At 40.3% G+C, this 17,602-nt stretch overlaps 1 protein-coding gene across 1 annotated transcript in view; it reads right to left on the minus strand.

The window, feature by feature from the left end:
- Positions 1-17,602, minus strand: part of AEBP2 (AE binding protein 2) — a 218,109-nt gene that overhangs the window by 93,343 nt on the left and 107,164 nt on the right. The gene's annotated exons all lie outside the window — the stretch shown is intronic.

Consider the following 17,602-nt stretch of genomic DNA (forward strand, 5'->3'; position numbering starts at 1 on the left):
CTCAAGGAGGCCTGCCTGCCTGCCTTTGTAGACTCCATCTCTGGGGGCAGGACATAGCTGAACAAAAGGCAGCAGAAACTTCTACAGACTTAAATGTCCCTGGCTGACACCTTTGAAGAGAGTAGTGGTTCTCCCAGCATGGAGTTTGAGATCTGAGAACGAACAGACTGCCTCCTCAAGTGGGTCCCTGACTCCCAAGAAGCCTAACTAGGAGACATCTCCCAGTAGGGGCCAACTGACACCTCATACAGCCAGGAGCCCCTCTGAGACGAAGCTTCCAGAGGAAGGATCAGGCAGCAACATCTACCATTCTGCAATATTTGCTGTTCTGCAGCCTCCACTGGTGATACCCAGGCAAACAGGGTCTGGAGTGGACCTCCAGCAAACTCCAGCAGAACTGCAGCTGAGGGTCTTGACTGTTAGAAGGAATACTAACAAACAGAAAGGACATCCACACCAAAACCCCATATATACGTCACCATCATCAAAGACTAAAGGCAGACAAAACCACAAAGATGGGGAGAAACCAGAGCAGAAAAACTGAAAATTCCAAAAATCAGAGCACCTGTTCTCCTCCAAAGGAACACAGCTCCTTGCCAGCAACAGAACAAAGCTGGACGGAGAATGACTTTGACAAGTTGAGAGAAGGCTTCAAATGATTGGTAATACCAAACTTCGCCAAGCCAAAGGAGGACGTTTGAACCCATCAGAAAGAAGCTAAAAACCTTGAAAAAAGATTAGATGAATGGCTACCCAGAATAAACAGTGTAGAGAAGTCCTTAAATGACCTGATGGAGCTGAAAACCATGGCACAAGAACTACGTGACGCATGCACAAGCTTCAGCAGCTGATTCGATTAACTGGAAGAAAGGGTATCAGTGATTGAAGATCAAATGAATGAAATGAAGTGAGAAGAGAAGTTTAGAGAAAAAAGAGTAAAAAGAAACTAACAAAGCCTCCAAAAAATATGGGACTATGTGAAAAGACCAAATCTATGTCTGATTGGTGTACCTGAAATTGATGGGGAGAATGGAACCAAGTTGGAAAACACTCTTCAGGATATTATCCAGGAGAACTTCCCCAGCCTAGCAAGGCAGGCCAACATTCAAATTCAGGAAATACAGAGAACGCCACAAAGATACTCCTCAAGAAGAACAATTCCAAGACATGTAATTGTCAGACTCACCAAAGTTGAAATGAAGGAAAAATGTTAAGGGCAGCCAGAGAGAAAGGTCGGGTTACCCACAAAGGGAAGCCCATCAGACTAACAGCGGATCTCTTGGCAGAAACTCTACAAGCCAGAAGAGAGTGGGGGCCAATGTCCAATATTCTTAAAAGAATTTTCTTTTTTTTTAAATTTATTTTATTTTTTATTATACTTTAAGTTCTAGGGTACATGTGCACAATGTGCAGGTTTGTTACATATGTATACTTGTGTCATGTTGGTGTGCTGCACCCATCAACTCGTCAGCACCCATCAATTCATAATTTACTACAGGTTTAACTCCCAATGCCATCCCTCCCCCCTGCCCTCTCCCCATAATAGGCCCCAGTGTGTGATGTTCCCCTTCCAGAGTCCAAGTGATCTCATTGTTCAATTCCCACCTATGAGTGAGAACATGCGGTGTTTGGTTTTCTGTTCTTGCGATAGTTTGCTGAGAATGATGGTTTCCAGCTGCATCCATGTCCCTACAAAGGACACAAACTCATCCTTTTTTTATGGCTGCATAGTATTCCATGGTGTATATGTGCCACATTTTCTTAATCCAGTCTGTCACTGATGGACATTTGGGTTGATTCCAAGTCTTTGCTATTGTGAATAGTGCTGCAATAAACATACATGTGCATGTGTCTTTATAGCAGCATGATTTATAATTCTTTGGGTATATACCCAGTAATTGGATGGCTGGGTCATATGGTACATCTAGTTCTAGATCCTTGAGGAATCGCCATACTGTTTTCCACAATGGTTGAACCAGTTTACAATCCCACCAACAATGTAAAAGTGTTCCTATTTCTCCACATCCTCTCCAGCACCTGTTGTTTCCTGACTTTTGAATGATTGCCATTCTAACTGGTGTGAGATGGTATCTCATTGTGGTCTTGATTTGCATTTCTCTGATGGTCAGTGATTACGAGCATTTTTTCATGTGTCTGTTGGCTATATGCATGTCTTCTTTTGAGAATTCCATACCCAGCCAAACTAAGCTTCATAAGTGAAGGAGAAATAAAATCCTTACAGACAAACAAATGCTGAGAGATTTTGTCACCACCAGGCCTGCCTTACAAGAGCTCCTGAAGGAAGCAGTAAACATGGAAAGGAAGAGCCAGTACCAGCCACTGCAAAAACATGCCAAAATGTAAAGACCATCAATGCTAGGAAGCAACTGCAACAACTAACGAGCAAAATAACCAGCCAACATCATAATGACAGGATCAAATTCACACATAACAACATTAACCTTAAACGTAAATGGGCTAAATGCTCCAATTAAAAGATACAGACTGGCAAACTGGATAAAGAGTCAGCATGCTGACTGAATACCCATCAGTGTGCTGTATTCAAGAGACCCAACTCACATGCAGAGACACACATAGGCTCAAAATAAAGGGATGCAGGAAGATCTACCAAGCAAATGGAAAACAAAAAGAAGCAGGGGTTGCAATCCTAGTCTCTGATAAAACAGACTTAAAACCAACAAAGATCAAAAGACGAAGAAGGCCATTACATAATGGTAAAGGGATCAATTCAACAAGAAGAGCTAATTATCCTAAATATATATGCACCCAATACAGGAGCACCCAGGTTCGTAAAGCAAGTCCTTTGAGACCTACAAAGAGACTTAAACTCCCACACAATAATAATGGGAGACTTTAACATCCCACTGTCAACATTAGGCAGATCAACGAGACAGAAAGTTAAGAAGGATATCCAGGAATTGAACTCAACTATCCTGATACCAAAGCCTGGCAGAGACACACACAAAAAAAGAGAATTTTAGACCAATATCCCTGATGAACATTGATGCAAAAATCCTCAATAAAATACTGGCAAACCGAATCCAGCAGCACATCAAAAAACTTATCCACCACAATCAAGTTGGCTTCATCCCTGGGATGCAAGGGTGGTTCAGCATATGCAAATCAATACATGTAAGCCATCATATAAACAGAACCAAAGACAAAAAACACATGATTATCTCAATAGATGCAGAAAAGGCCTTCAATGAAATTCAACAGCCCTTCATACTAAAAACTCTCAATAAACTAGGTATTGATGGGATGTATCTCAAAATAATAAGAGCTATTTATGACAAACCCACAGCCAATATCATACTGAATGTGCAAAAACTGGAAGCATTCCCTATGAAAACTGGCACAAGACAGGGATGCCCTCTCTCACCGCTCCTATTCAACATAATGTTGGACATTCCGGCCAGGGCAATCAGTCAGGAGAAAGAAATAAAAGGTATTCAATTAGAAAAAGAGGAAGTCAAATTGTCCCTGTTTGCAGATGACATGATTGTATATTTAGAAAACCCCACTGTCTCAGCCCAAAATCTCCTTAAGCTGATAAGCAACTTCAGCAAAGTCTCAGGATACAAAATTAATGTGCAAAAATCACAAGCATTCCTATACACCAATAACAGACAGAGCACCAAATCATGAGTGAACTCCCATTCACAACTGCTTCAAAGAGAATAAAATACCAAGGAATCCAATTTACAAGGGATGTGAAGGACCTCTTCAAGGAGAACTACAAACCACTGCTCAATGACATAACGAAATAAAAGAGGACACAAACAAATGGAAGAACATTCCATGCTCATGGATAGGAAGAATCAATATTGTGAAAATGGCCATACTGCCCAAGGTAATTTATAGATTCAATGCCATCCCCATCAAGCTACCAAGGACTTTCTTCACAGAATTGGAAAAAACTACTTTAAAGTTCATATGTAACCAAAAGAAAGAGCCCGCATTGCCAAGACAATCCTATGCCAAAAGAACAAAGCTGGAGGCATCACACTACCTGACTTCAAACTACACTACCAGGCTACAGTAACCAAAACAGCATAGTACTGGTACCAAAACAGAGCTATAGACCAAGGGAACAGAATAGAGCCCTCTTAAATAATACCACAAATCTACAACCATCTGATCTTTGACAAACTTGACAAAAACAAGAAATGGGGAAAGGATTCCCTATTTCATAAATGATGCTGGGAAAACTGGCTAGCCATATGTAGAAAGCTGAAACTGGATCCCTTCCTTACACTTTATACAAAAATCAATTCAAGATGGATTAAAGACTTAAATGTTAGACCTAAAACCATAAAAACCCTAGAAGAAAGCCTAGGTAATACCATCCAGGCCATAGGAATGTGCAAGGACTTCATGATTAAAACACCAAAAGCAATGACAACAGAAGCCAAAATTGACAAATGGGATCTAATTAAACTAAGGAGCTTCTGCACAGCAAAAGAAACTACCATCGGAGTGAACAAGCAACCTACAGAATGGGAGAAAATTTTTACAATCTACCCATCTGACAAAGGGCTAATATCCATAATCTACCAAGATCTTAAACAAATTTACAAGAAAAAAATCAAACAACCCCATCAAAATGTGGACAAAGGTTATGAACAGATACTTCTCAAAGGAAGACATTTATGCAGCCAACAGACACAGGAAAAAATGCTCATCATCACTGGCCATCAGAGAAATGCAAATCAAAACCACAGTGAGATACCATCTCACACCAGTTAGAATGGTGATCATTAAAAAGTCAGGAAACAACAGGTGCTGGAGAGGATGTGGGGAAACAGGAATGCTTTACACTGTTGGTGGGACTGTAAACTAGTTCAACCATTGTGGAAGACAGTGTGGCGATTCCTCAAGGATCTAGAACTAGAAATACCATTTGACCCAGCCATCCCATTACTGGGCATATACCCAAAGGATTATAAACCATGCTGCTATAAAGACACATGCACACTATTTTACTGTGGCACTATTCACAATAGCAAAGATTTGGAACCAACCCAAATGTCCATCAATGATAGACTGAATTAAGAAAACATGGCACATATACACCATGGAATACTATGAACCCATAAAAAAGGATGAGTTCATCTCCTTTGTAGGGACATGGATGCAGCTGGAAACCATCATTCTCAGCAAACTATCGCAAGGACAAAAAACCAAACCCTGCATGTTCTCACTCATAGGTGGGAACTGAACAGTGAGAACACTTGGACACAGAGTGGGAAACATCACACACTGGGGCCTGTCGTGGGGTGGGGGGAAGGGGGAGGGATAGCATTAGGAGATATACCTAATGTAAATGACGAGTTACGGGTGCAGCACACCAACATGGCACATGTATACATACGTAAAAAACCTGCACGTTGTGCACATGTACCCTAGAACTTAAAGTATATATCATTTCACCCAGCCATCCCATTACTGGGTATATACCCAAAGGATTATAAATCATGCTGCTATAAAGACACATGCACATGTATGTTTATTGCAGCACTATTCACAATAGCAAAGACTTGGAATCAACCCAAATGTCCATCAGTGACAGACTGGATTAAGAAAATGTGGCACATATACACCATGGAATACTATGCAGCCATAAAAAAGGATGAGTTTGTGTCCTTTGTAGGGACATGGATGCAGCTGGAAACCATCATTCTCAGCAAACTATCGCAAGAACAGAAAACCAAACACCGCATGTTCTCACTCATAGGTGGGAATTGAACAATGAGATCACTTGGACTCAGGAAGGGGAACATCACACACCGGGTCCTATTGTGGGGAGGGGGGAGGGCAGAGGGATAGCATTAGGAGATATACCTAATATAAATGACGAGTTAATGGGTGCAGCACACCAACATGGCACATGTATACAAATGTAACAAACCTGCATGTTTTGCACATGTACCTTAGAACTTAAAGTATAATAGTAATAATAAAAAAGAAGTTCAAACCACAGCATCACACAATATGCCCATGTAACAGACCTGCACATGCACCTTCTGAATCTAAAATAAAAATGGAAATTTCAAAATAAATAAATAAATTCACTGCCTTAGTTACACCACCTCATTTTACCTATTAGTTCACTAAGGTGTAAAGGAGAGAAAATGACTTGCCCAAGACCACAAAGAAAATTTGTGGTGGCTCTCATCTGTAATCTCAACACTTTGGGAGGCCTAGGCAGGCAGAGTGTTTGAGGTCAGGATTTTGAGACTAGCCTGGCCAACATGGTAAAACTCCATCTCTACTACAAACAAAAATTAGCTGGGCATGGTGGTGCATGCCTGTACTCCCAGCTACTTGGGAGGCTGAGGCAGGAGAATCACTTGAACCTAGGAAGCAGAGGTTGCCATGAGCTGAGATCATGTAACTGCACTCCAGCCTGGGTGACAGAGTGAGACTTGGGAAAAAAAAAGAAGGAGAGAGAGAGAGAGAGAGAGAGAGAGAGAGAGAGAGGAAGGGAGGGAGGGAGGGAGGGAGAGAGGGAGGCAGGCAGGCAGGAAGGAAGGAAAAGAGAGAGAGAAACAAAGAAAGAAACAGAGAGAAAGAAAAAGAAAGAAAGAAAAGAAAAGAGAAAAGAAAAGAAAAAAGAAAGAGAAAATTTGCCATTGAGATTGAGGCTAGGACTTTTACAGCTCCTGATTTCTAGTTTAGTATTTTTCTCCTGACCCTGTGACAAGGCTTCACTCTCCAGAGTTGGAAGCTTGGAATTATTTAAGAAGACATTCTTTCCAGCATAAAGATATTTAAATAGCATGGTTCCCATATAATGCTCTCCAGAGATTGCTTTTCATATTTAAATAAAAACACATTTGTTATCCTAGACAGGTCTAGAATTTATCATAAATCTAAAATTATGTATTATTTATTCAGATGAAGAGTTAAAATCTGCCTTTCATGATGGCAAAAGCAAACTTCAAACAAAACTGTTCTGTTGCTTCAGGAAAAAAGGGAGAAAGGAGGGAGGGAGGGAGGAAAGGAAGGAAGGAAGGGAGGGAGGAAGGAAGGAAGGGAGGGAGGAAGGAAGGAAGGGAGGGAGGAAGGAAGGAAGCGAGGAATGAAGGAAGGTAGAAATGGAGGATTTATGTCTACCACTTTCTATATGAACAAAATAATACTTTTTTTTTTTACCCTGGGATATTATACTTATTTAAAAGGAAGAAAAAAGTAGTAACATCCCCCATATTTCCTACCATGCTTGTGCTGCTGAGGACAGTAAATTTTAGGGGTCATTTTGGTCCTTATTCAGGATGATAGAAGCCCCAGTATAGTGTTTTGGACACTATTCAGAAGTCTGATCCAACTTAATGCTTGGCCCAGTTCTTGCCTTTGTTGAATTCTCTCCAGAGGTCAAGGTCAAAGGGGCCTCACTGAGAAAGGACTTGAATTGGGAAAAGAATGCAGGGGCAGCACTTCCTTTTTTATTTCTCAAATCATCAGTGCTATGGAAGGTCAAGTATGCAGGGCTGAGATGCAAACAGTGTGCTTCCCTTTCAAAGAGGAATGTTAACGGGATGAGAAAACAGACTTGCAAATATGAAGAAGGGTGGAGTTTTACCCAGGCTCAGGGAGTTAAAGGCTGCAAGCTTTTGAGTTTCCAGCAACATAAAAATATCCTAAGTAAAACATTATTTGCAAATGGGGCCACTACTTAAGGAAAAGGTCTGGAGCCAAACGTGATAAAGGAAAAAGTTCAGTCCTTGGTTATAGGGGGAAGAAACAACTTTGAAGGAGCTTGTCCCCCTCCTTGAACTACATGCCCTTGCAGGTCTGAACTTGAACCTTACTCTGAGAGGCACTGGTTGTTAACTCCGCCCCAGAAGTACTGACGGCTCACTTTGGGGGGCGTGCTGTATCTCTAGTCAGATCTAGAACTTGCTATAAATGTCAAAACCATCACCACCCACTGGAAGCTATTCCAATTAGCCAGATGGTCTTTGTACCATCATTTGGCTGCACAAAAGCAGAACGGCAAGGGCTGAATTTGTGCTTTAGACAGGCTCTGCGAACTCCATACGAAAGGCTGACGGGTGGTTGCCATGAACACAATTTTAGATTCTCTCCTTCATTCAAGCTTTCAGAAAGAGCTTGCCACCAGATTTGTTAAAAGGATCCCAGCTCACGTGAGTGATTTCTTGGCACAAAAAGCCTTCCTTTCCTGTTATATTACAGCTTGTGTGCCGCATTTCTTCAATAGGCAAGTTTTCCTTCGCAAACAGAAAGCAACCTCGTGCAACCGACAGCAATCCTAAAGCTACATGTAGATGGCCCAATTCCTCAGCTTTAGCTTTAAAACAATTAGAATGATTTTACGTCAAACATCTTCACCTGAACTGGCCAATATTTTGTAATGGTTTTTTCTTTTCTTTTTTTTCTTTTTGCTGATAAGGCTAATAAGAAAACAATCTTCTTGGGTATTTGGTGCTAACACCGTAAATGGTCTCTCTTGCAGCACTGGCAAATGTGACGATAACTGTGAAAACTATGCTCCCTGCCCAGCAAGCATGCAGGTCCCAATACTCTGGAACAGAAATCAAAGGCATTTCATTGCGTGAATGGCTTGTAGCTGGAATCTCTCCAGGCAAACAAGGAGATGAAGACACAGAGCAGGACCTCAGGCAGCATTCTGAGGATGTGAAGCAAGTTGATTTGTGACTGGTAATAAAAAGTATAATCTTGTCTCACTTCACAGAGATGCATCCAAAGCAGTGTTCTCTATTTACCTCCTCGTGAATGATGTGAGCCGAGAGCCAGAGAAATCAGCGACCAGCTCATAGTCATGCAGATGAATATATCACATATCACATTGCTCTCTGTTCTGATTTTCACCTGAAATGACCACTGAGATTTTAAGGTCAAACAAAGGATTTTCTGCAAAACATTGAGAAATGCAAAGTTCTCTAGGGACTTTTCAGATGCAATGTTTTGAAATAATTTACTCCTCCACAAAAAGATTGTGAGGCAAATGGGCATTTTGTGCCATTTATTACATCTGGTGTGGACACAGAAGTGTTAACATTTTTACATAGGAGTTTCTGTTTTCTCCTCTCTACTTCCTATTTGAAGCCTTAGCCTGGAACATAAGTAAACAGATCATGTTTCATCTTTATGTGTGTGTATGTGTGTGTGTGTATATATATATACACACACACATACATACACACAGACCAAAAATGAGCTTTGTACTTATGAAGGAATTCACAGCATAAGATCTTACACCCTCTGTTTCTAGGACAAAACTGGTAGAAAGACAGGAGTCATGTGAGATGGGACTGGGCTGAAATCATGGCTCCGTCATGCACTTGCTGAGTTATGGGCATGCATACTTAACCCCCAGGAACTTCACCGTAAAATAAAATTAATATCATCTTCCCTTCAAGGTTGGTGTGACAATTAGAAATAATACACTGCGTAAAATGCCTGGCTCATTATACCACTCTCCTTGTATTATTCTTGTTATTATGACCAGTACTACTAATGCCTAATAAAAATTACATGCTTAAAAGATATTTGCTTTGTGGACGAATGAATGAATGTTTACAAACATTTCTCCTTGGGGACCCTCAATTGCCTGTGAAATATAATCAATATACTAAAAACTTTAAGGGACACATTAATCACTCGGAAATCTTGTTAAAATGCACATTCTGTGGGCAAGGTGGGAGGAGCACTTGAGGCCAGGAATTCACCTGGGCAACATAGGAAGGTCTCATCTCTACTAAAAACTTTTAAAAAAATTAACTGGTCGCAGTAGAGCATGCCTGTAGTCCCAGCTATTCAGGAGGCTGAGGTGGGAGTATCACTTGAGCCTAGGAGATTGAGGCTGAAGTGAGTGATGATCGTGCCATTGCACTCCAGCCTAGGCAACAGAGTGAGACCCTGTCTAAAAACAAAAACAAACAAACACACACAAAGCATATTCTGGGTCAAGAAGTCTGAGGTGGAGTCTGAGATTCTACATTTCTAATCAGCTCCCAGACCATGCTGACCATACTTTGACTAAATTCCTAGATGATCCCATTACCGAGAAATAGATCAGTTCTTCGGATACTCAGGAGACACCAAAATATATTCTACCCTAGTAAAACCAGAACACCAGTTAGACACAATTGGTTTTTCTCACCACAGCAACTAATAACAGATTCTCAACAGTGTTATCTTTGCTCAAGTGATCAGGGAGTTGAGCTCCAATAACCTCATCAATGAACTTATCACCTGCAATGAGCTAAGAATCAAATTACACCCCATGCTTATGAACAGGGCCCAGGTCACACCTATCTCCACCTTTGTGTTATGAGTCAAAAAATATCTGCCATTGTGGTAACTGAAAACTGAGTTTTGAAGGTCTCCATAATAAAAGGCAAGAATACCAGTGAAAATAACATTTATTTGCAACTTCACTTCAGTTTGTTTTATGCCAACTGAGTGCCAGACAACACAAACACTGGAAAGGGGAGCAGGGAGGACAAGAGAAATAAGCCCTTGGCTTCATGGAACTTACAGTCTAGGGAAGAGGCCGTGCTCACTGTGCCATGCCAGGATGTTGGCCCAAAGCCCAACATCCTCCACATTGCCCGGAAAGAGCCATGGTTGTACGTTTCTGCCCAGGGGGGCTTTCTCTTCTACTCAGACTGCTGACACAGATAGAAACAAATATGGTACTTGGGTGCCACAGGACATTAACCTAAAACAGGGGGACTAACCCAGACAAAAGGGCACCAAAAAGATCAGAAGGATGAATGATCAAGGCCAGGTTTGCAGAAGGAAAGGCTGTGGAGAGTGGAGTGGCAGAAGGAAGAGCATGCTCAAAGCTGCAGAAGCATAACAGTGTATTTACCATCAACAAATATCATTGTGTTTTCTTAAAAATTAAAAAAAAAAAAAGCTGAAGGGTAGAAAATGCTGGAAGAACAGAAACAAATCCAATATGGCTTCTCTCCACTAGCTAAATACTCATATAGGGAGGACAAAAGGAGGAAGCAAGAATCCCCACATAACCCATATGCCCAGATATATGCAGATTTTCAACTTTATAAGGAGTGTAACAAGTGCTATAGAAGTGCAAATAAGTAAATAAATAAATACCTAAATACATTTCTGGCAGGCATCATTCAGCCAGGAACACTTGCCATCACCTGGCAAATGAAAATGACAGACAGCCCCTCTATCAAAAGTTGGATTTCTGGCCTGGCGCAGTGGCTAACGCCTGTAATCCCAACACTTTGGGAGGCTGAGATGGACGAATCACATGAGGACAGGAGTTTGAGACTAGCCTGGCCAACATGATAAAACCCCATCTGTACTAAAAATACCAAAATTAGCCAGGCATGGTGGCATGCACTTGTAATCCCAGCCACTTGGGGGGCTGAGGCGGGAGGATCACTTGAACCCAGAAGGTAGAGGCTGCAGTGCGCTGAGACAGTGCCACTGCACTCCAGCCTGGGCGACAAAGTGAGATTCTGCCTCAAAAAAAAAAAAAAAAAAAAAGATATATTTCCAAAAAGAGACCAAACAATCTGGTTTCACTATAAGGCTGAAAATTAATGAACAGGTTATATATTTGAGGATGGGATTTTTTTTCTTCATTAGAGAACGAATGAGAGAAATTAATCGTTTAAAAAAATACTTCAAAAGCAAAGTGCTTTGCAAAGCATCATTTGCAAAGCGGTTTTCATTTGACTCCCATAGGTTTTAATTATAAAAAGGTGAGTAGGTATGAATTTGCTTCATGATATTTAGTAGTAAGACAATGTTTCATTTCTATATCTTTATTAGTCAAATTAACTTTGGTTCCAATCTACCCTTAGCTAGTAGGGCTAATGGAAAATTCAGTTTAACATGGTGTAGAAGGAGGGGTTCTCCCTCTTGTTATTTGGAGTAAGGTCATCCTATCTGTTTGTCCAGGATCATATAAGAATTCGGGGGGTTCATCATGCTTGGAAAATAGGGGACTGTGGTGCTTGTCATGGTTACCATTGTTTCTCCTGCACCTGAAGATACCACAAGCACTGCCCACCATCACATCAGGGCCCCCTGAGATGCAGTCCCAGCTGTTCCTTCCTCTTCTCTCAGGCTCTATAGAGAGATACTCAGAAACATCCTCAAAACCAAGGCCCTCCATGTCTAGCCTCCACAGGCTTCCTACAGTCATTCTTACACACACAGTCATGAGGGCTGCAGGCCAATGGTTACAGGTTTTCACCACCCTTCCCAACATCAAGGGAGTGTCTTCCTACAATAAGCCTTCAACCAACCCTGCCTCCATCCCCTTATTCTCTGAGTCATCACTTTGGACCACATCAGTGGGCCTGAAATACAAAACCCAACACTTTTTCCATTGGGACTGAGGTAAAAACAGGTTGTACAACTACTCAAACCTTTAAGACACAATGCTGCACCGTTCCTTGCGGATAAGAATGGTAACAGGAGATGCTTTCTGCTTCCTAGGTAGAAACAAAGCAGCAAAATTACAGTTTTAAATGTCACTTATTTTCTTAATTTCCTTAATAATTCACAGCTGTGACAGAGGTATTTCCAACATCTCTTTACAGAAAAATTTCTCCATAAACCAAAAATGATTTCCACAAACATACAGTCACACATTAGTTCAATATAAACATTAACTCATTTTCATTCCCTCTCCATCGTGGCTCTCCATGCCTATTTGTATTCATTCTTTCCATTCATGCCACATGTAAGCTGATTGAATTAATCCTATGAGACTCATCCAGTTCTACCTGGATGCAAGGGTCTCATTTCTAACTCCCAAACTCATCTAGGCTTTCTTGATCTCCTATGTCCTCAAAGGATGGTAGAAACTAAGACTTCTGGCCAGGCGCGGTGGTTCACGCCTGTAATCCCAGCACTTTGGAAGGCCGAGGCAGGCGGATCATGAGGTCAGGAGTTCAAGACCAGCCTGGACAACGCAGTGAAACCCTGTCTCTACTAAAAATACAAAAATTAGCTGGGCGTGGTAGTGTGTGTCTGTAATCCCAGCTACTCAGGAGATTGAGACAGGAGAACTGCTTGAACCTGGGAGGCGGAAGTTGCAGTGAGCTGAGATCGTGCCATTGCACTCCAGCCTGGGCTACAGGGCAAGACTGTCTCAAAAAAAGAAAGAGAGAAAGAGAGAGAGAGAGAAAGAGAGAAGGAAGGAAGGAAAGAAGGAAGGAAGAGAGGGAGGGAGGGAGGGAGGGAAAGAAAGAAAGAAAAACTAAGATAAGACTTCTGTTCAAATCATCAGGACTGACTCACCATCCCATTGCACTCCACTCCCACACAAACACACAGACAAGCATACACACAGCCACAGAAACTATCACCACTGTCATTCTCCAGGGCAACATCAACTTATGCTAAGAAGGACCTGCGGGATGGCCTAATTTGTCATATTGCTGGAGCCAAAATTCTCCTTCTATATTCACTTCCTTAATAGACACATAAGATCCATTTAGTTAGCAGAAAGTGGGCCATCCTGTATTTCTAAAGAAATAACCACTGAGGCAGGAGATAAAAAACCAAATTTAAAAAAATGAAATATGTTCAACTGTGAAAAGAGAAGAAAGGAAGAAAACATAGGCACTTAAAAACCACAAATTTTTATGCCGAGAGAGAGGAGCTTTGATTAACCAGGAATAAAAAGATGTTTCTGGGAGTGACTTTTCTTATCAACATGGGCAACCTTATAAAAACTTCTAGGGAGAGAACTTTAAAGGAAGGGGCTGAGAAGCCTTGTGTGTGTGAGAAAAACCCTGGCTTTTCCTGGTTAGCGCTCACTCGCAATCTCTCCAAATCTTCACACCTTCTCCACTAGTAATAGCTCAGAAATGTTGTCATAAGAGGGATTTAGGACCACCAATGTGAATTATGGAGAGGCTAAAAGAATTATCTTGAGCAGAGTTTGCACAGGAATCACACAATTTGTACAGAGATTGTTATGTTACAGACCAACTAAAATAATGCCTTTGAAAGGCATTTTCATTTGTACTTTACGTAAGTTTGAGAATATGTTCATTGCCCTTGTCAAGTGTGTTTGTGTTTTTTCTTTTTTTAATTTGAAGAGGTTTTGAGGATGAGGATGGCTGGGTTTTGAAAAAGCTATTTCCACTTCACCTCCATCTTCAATCTCAGTAGATGACCTCATTTCCAGTTTCTAGGAGAAAAGTGAATTCACCAAGAATTTCTGGCCAGATGTGGTAGCTCATGCCTGTAATCCCAGCACTTTGGGAGGCCAAGGAGAGTGGACCACTTGAGGTCAGGAGTTCGAGACCAGCCTGGCTGATAAAGTAAAACCCTGTCTCTACTAAAAAAATATAAAAAATTAGCCAAGCGTGGTGGTGCACACCTGTAGTCCCCAGCTACTCAGGAGGCTGAGGCAAGAGAATTGCTTGAACCCAGGAGGCGGAGGTTGCAGTGAGCCGAGATTGTGTCACTGCACTCCAGCCTGGGTGACAGAGAGAAACTCCATCTCAAAACAAACAAACAGAAAAAAAGAATTTAAAAAGAAAAAAAAAGAATTTATTTTATTTCCTCATCTATAAAATGGGGATAAAAATATTACCTATTTTGTGAGGATTAAATAAATTATAATACACAAAGCAATTAAGTCAGCAATAGCACACAGTAAGCACTAAAATTTGCCATTATAATTACTGCTCCTTAATTTCCCTCTAGCAAATCTATAAATCTACCTACATCTGCACCCATCAATTTCCTTTCCTCCTCTTGCTACAAGAGTAATGTCCCTCCTCCTATCCGAGCCATTTGTGCTCTGGAGATCCCATCTTTTCCAGGCTTCAAGAAGAAATTGTATTATCTTCCCTCATTTCTGTATCTTCAATCTTTTCCTCTCCATTCACTCCTTACCAGCATGAGAAACTAAACTTTAGGCTCATTTATATTTCTAGAATAATAAACCTACATTTTAAATACATACAATTTTCACCTTTTAGACAGACTGTTGCTACTTAATGATTACTATCCAAAATTGAACTCAAGATCTCCTCATAACTGTTCTGAGACTCTTGGTTCAATTTTTCTTTAGGTTATGCAACAGCAACAAATAACCCTTAATTGTCAATTGCTTAAGACAATAGGATTTATTTCTTACTCAACTTATATATCCATTGCATGCTAGTGAGGCCTCTGCTCCATGTCTCCTCAATTAGGACCCCAGGCTGACAGAGTCTCTGCCATTTGGAATAGTATTAGTCATAGCAGCAGTGAAAAGGAGATGCAGTGAAAGAAAGGAAAAATTTCCAACAGTTCTTAAATGTTTCCATCTGAAAGTATATGTCCCTCCACTCATATTTTGCTGACTGTATTAGTTCACTCTCACATTGCCATAAAGAACTGAGACTGGGTAATTTATGAAGAAAAGTTTAATTGACTCACAGTTCCACAGGTTGTACAGGAAGCATGGCTAGAAAGCCTCAGGAAACTTACAATCATGGTGGAAGGCGAAAAGGAAGCATGTCTTCATATATATGTATAATATATATCATATCATATATGTATATTATTTATATATTATATATAATTATAATATACAATATTTATTATATATATATAATTATAACATATAGTATAATATATAATATATAATATATAAAATAGATATATACAATATATTAAAATGTATAATAACATATTAAAAATTATATGTTACTTATATAATTTATTATATATTATATAATTATAATATATTTAATTTATATTAATATATTATAATATATAACAAATTATATAATTATATAGTGAGGATTAAATAAATTATATATTATATATAATTATAACATATAGTATAATATATAATATATATATATATAATTTTATATAATATATAATATATAATTATATATGATTATGTAATTATATAATATATAATTTATATTTACATAAATATAATTGGATATTATATAGCAAATTTATAAATCTATATAAAAAATCTGTATTATCTATAATATACAATCTATATTATATATATATATTTGCCACCCACAAGGATGAAAACATAAAATGCATCCGAAACTCCTGTAAGAACTCTGTCCAGAAATCACGCTCACCTCCTGTATATGTATACTTTTAAAAGCCTATTTTATTTGAATCTGTCGTGTTGGGTCATCACCTCTACCTCAAGGGAGACAGAAAAGGTACCAAACCCTCCCCATGTTTTTTTTTTCCAAAGAGCTACATGTTGAGTCCAAACTGTCTACCCTTCAAAATCAAGTGAGCCATGCGAGACCAAGAGTTTCTAGTGTGTTTAAACTCTTTTTTTTTTTTTTTTTTTTGAGGCGGAGTCTCGCTCTCGCCCGGACTGGAGTGCAGTGGCCAGATCTCAGCTCACTGCAAGCTCCGCCTCCTGGGTTTCCGCCATTCTCCTGCCTCAGCCTCCCAAGTAGCTGGGACTACAGGCGCCCGCCACCTCGCCCGGCTAGTTTTTGTATTTTTAGTAGAGACGGGGTTTCACCGTGTTAGCCAGGATGGTCTCGATCTCCTGACCTCGTGATCCGCCCGTCTCGGCCTCCCAAAGTGCTGGGATTACAGGCTTGAGCCACCGCGCCCGGCCGTGTGTTTAAACTTTCAAAGCAAGTCTACCTTCAAAGATTATTACATATAGGCAATGGATGGGAAAGAGGTAGAAAGAAAAAGAATGAAATGGGACTAATTACTACTTTTTAAAATATTAGTTTTGACTGAACAATGCTAAATTTTATATATTCCAAATTAAATAAAAGTAGGTTCTTTTAAAACCCACACAACTGGAAACTGAAATTTTTTCTTTTTTTTTTTTTTGAGACAAGTTCTCACTCAGGGTGGAGTGCAGTGGTGCAGTCTCGGCTCACTGCAATCTCTGCCTCCCACACTCAAGCAATCCTCCCACCTCAGCCTCTGAGTAGCTGGAACTATAGGCTCATGCCACCATACCCAGGTATTTTTTTGTTGTTGTTTTTGCTCTGTCACCCAGCCTGGAGTGCAGTGGCGCGATTTCAGTTCACTGCAACCTCTGCCTCTCCAGTTCAAGCGATTCTCCTGCCTCAGCCTCCCAAGTAGTTGGGACTACACGTGTCTGCCACCATGTCTGGCTAATTTTTTCGTATTTTTAGTAGAGACAGAGTTTCACCGTGTTAGCCAGGCCATGGTCTCAATCTCCTGACCTCGTGATCCACCTGCCTCAGCCTCCCAAAGTGCTGAGATTACAGGCTTGAGCCACCGCACCTGATGAATTTTTGTACTTTTTGTAGAAATGGGGTTTCACCATGTTGTCTAGGTTGGTCTCGAACTCCAGAGCTCAAGCAATTCTTCCACCTCAGCCTCCCAAAGTGCTAGGATTACAGGCATGAGCCACCGCAGCTGGCCAGAATTTTTAAAAATATTTTTAAAAATTTTAAAATTTTAGTGAATTTTTAAAAATATCACTAACAATAGCACTATGAAATGCCTAGGGATATATTTAGCCAAATACGTACATGACCTGTCAGAAGAAACTATAAAGTATAGCTGAGAGAAATTTTAAAACACCTAAATAAACGGAGAGATATGGTATATACATGGA

The sequence above is a fragment of the Trachypithecus francoisi genome, unplaced genomic scaffold (genome assembly GCF_009764315.1).
Source record: "Trachypithecus francoisi isolate TF-2019V2 unplaced genomic scaffold, Tfra_2.0 Lachesis_group11, whole genome shotgun sequence".
Lineage (NCBI taxonomy): Eukaryota > Metazoa > Chordata > Mammalia > Primates > Cercopithecidae > Trachypithecus > Trachypithecus francoisi.